Below are 3305 nucleotides of genomic sequence, written 5' to 3' on the forward strand. Positions count from 1 at the left end.
CTTTCCCCGAGGCACAGACATCCTCCTGACCTTGCCCGTAATGAGTATTCTGCAGGCAGAGTGGCGAGTTGAGTTTGCCAGAAGGCAGAAACGCTTCGCAAAGAACTTGTTCCAGTGTTTCTTGGGATTTGAACACGGCTGTCATTTACTGCCTTCTTTTTAGCCGTCTATGAAGAAATAAAACCTCAGAGGGCATCACGCGCGTGCACTGTGCATCCAAAGTAAGCAGTTAGTGGTGTTTGATGTTTCGGTTTATTTTGAATAAACCATACCATGAGACAGAATGAAAGGAAGTACACATTAAGCAGACAGATTGGCTCCATCATTTGGAGCTTCACTGTCTACATCAGCTTGTCACCAAGTGGCAACCTCCAATGGCTGTGAAGTGAAGCCAATGTAGAAAGTGCCAAAAACTGCAGTTCCTCAAACGTCCACTTGAGGCTGGCTACGGAACAAACCAGTCTCCATAAGTCCCCATGTTAAAACTTCACAGCAGAAATAAACAGGATTACAGCCTGGCACAAAAAACAGATCTTTACCTTCATGACAACTTTATATGGAGCTCACCTGTTGATTAAAATTATGCAGAATTAACGTCGTGGCCTTTTTCTTTGAGCACCCAGGCATCACCCAGCACACCATAGGTCCACTGATGATCCACATCTTTGCCCATATGTAGATTTAACCAGGAGGACCACACTCGGATACAACGTTGATTCGTTCTATCGTCAATGCTCGTCACTAACTTTTCCTGTGTGCCGTGAGTTTGTAGCGGTTTTATTAGAGCCTATCAGAAACAACAATGACGAGAAGTTACATGATGTGAAAGCTTCATAGCTCTGGAGGGATCGTCGTTGGTTATAATTCTCTGTGGATTCAGAGTGACCACTTTTACATTTCAGATAGTCATTTGGTCCATAATGACTATGTTTAGTGTAGCTTTAAACATACAATCAGTGATTCACTCAACAGTCAAGATACTTACAACAAAAACAATGAGCTGAGGCAAATCTAGACATTTTGGGGGCCATTAGTAACGCTAAACCAAAAATCAGTTAGTGCAGGATTAAACCTTCTAGTTTGGGTGTTTCTCTCCAGCCAAACTGTTTGTATAAAAGTCTGGAGTTTCCATTTATAGTATCTAGTGAGACCAAAACAGCTGCCCAGCAATGCCTCATTCTGAAAAAATGAAGTCCGGTAAACTTGAAATCTTTGGACAATATCCACAGTGTCACTGTCAAATGATGTCAGCATGTGAAAATCCCCCAAATATTATTATTTTTTTTTACTTTACTTCATATTATGAATTAGATTTTACTCACTTCGGGGCCCAAAACAGGGTTGACTCAGGAGGTTAGCTATAAGAGAAGGCACATTCTGGCTTAAAAAAACTATGAAAACTGTATGAGATGGAACAAATTACATATGTGATAAGGCTGTTTATTCATTGCTTCTTTTTATATGTGCAGGTATAAATTGATTTGGATATAACAGCGGCTTAAAATTTGAAATAAAATATGAGTTTAAAAAAGAAGGAAAACACACATTCTAACTACCAGAACTACTTTCTTACTAATCTTTGAAAGGATAGTTTTGATGTAATTATTCCTGCTCTACATACTATTACCATCCCTCCACTGAGGCTCAATAAGAAATCACTGTTGGGGGTAGTTTTTTGGCTTGAAAAATAGCAAACCGGTTTCTTCAAAGGCTTCTTTAAGTTGATGGAAACTCATCACGTGACACGTAAATGATGCATTAGACTTCTTTTTAAACATGTTATTGTCAGTGTTGAAAATCTACCATCAGGTTATTTGAGGTGGCACTGACACATACATACATGACCTCCAGAGCAAACACAGGTGTGATTTAAGAGTCATTAGTTTGGTGGCAGTGATGTGAAGACGCCTAAATCCTCCACCGTGATGAAAGAGCCCACATTTCCACAGTGATACCTTGACTTCGAGTTAAAGGGAAATATCCACGGAGTGCAAACAAACTGAAGCGCCATATGTTTGCCGGCTGTATGTTCACATAAAGACGGAGAAGGTCATGCCTCATACAATGTTGGCCTGTTGCTCAATGGATGAGACAAAAGAAGGAATGTCTCATTTCTCTCTGTCAGCCTTGAGCCCGACTCTTTTCAAACTTTACCGGACTCCGTTTGACCTGGTTTACATAGAGTTGTCCTATCTACACTTGAGGTTTGTGAATATGTGCCAAAGAAGAAAAGAAAAAATCTCATCTAGTGCTTGCCAGTATTCCAAAGATGTAAAGAAGCAAACCCAAACTATTTAGACTCTGGAAGGAACGAACAATATTTGGGGGACTTTCGGTGCAGCCAGTAGATATCCAAAAAACAGACAACGATATCCGGGCCATGACCTCCTCTGCAGAAACACATTTCGGCTAATCTCTATAAACCCATATTTGCATATGAATGCGGATAATTGTTTACCTGCATTCTACCAAAGCCTGCTTAAACAAGATTAGTCAATATGACTCAGACTACGAATGAAAACCAGAACACTTCTGGTGCCAAACTCTCAGTCCCCTGCCTACAGATTTTGTTATTCATATGCAGATGTAGAGATCCATGCAACCACAACTTTACTGAAGGATATAAGAAAATTCATCATGAACTCTTGAATTTGTTCTTGTGTGGCACGTTCAAGTGAATTAACATGCTTTTATTTTTTATCAGGAATAAAATTCAGCATGATCTGAAACATTGTTTGCCAGTTAACTGTGACGATCAGCCTTTTTTTTTTTAAAGATTATTTTTTTGGCCTTTAATGATAGGACAGCTGAAGATAGACAGGAAGCAGAGAGACGGGGAGTGACATGCAGTAAATGGCGGTCCGATGCGGGATTCGAACCGGGGCCAGCTGCGGTGAGGACTATAGCCTCTACACACAGGGCGGCCGCTTAACCCACGACGCTACCGACCACCCCCCGACGATCAGCCTTTTAAAGTATTTTCTTTTTGCTGCCTGCCACCCACTAATCTCTGAAACACTGATGGACTCAAAGAAACTTTAAGACATCTTCTATTTAAGGTCCTTCATCATTTATTGCCCTTTTCTCTTATCCCTCATGTTTATTAATTTAATGGACCTTAAATTAACAACCGTTTGAGCTGCATTTCTGTATGTTTTATGCTATAAAAAAAAAAGTTAACATCCTCCATTGCACCAAAAAATGTTTGGAGTAAAAAGGGTCAATCCAAATCAAAGCAGCAGACGCAGATATATTCTAACTTTTAGCTTCACGTCAAGCTGCAAGAATGTTTCCATAAGGCACCA

This window comes from Larimichthys crocea, chromosome XXI (assembly GCF_000972845.2).
Source record: "Larimichthys crocea isolate SSNF chromosome XXI, L_crocea_2.0, whole genome shotgun sequence".
Lineage (NCBI taxonomy): Eukaryota > Metazoa > Chordata > Actinopteri > Sciaenidae > Larimichthys > Larimichthys crocea.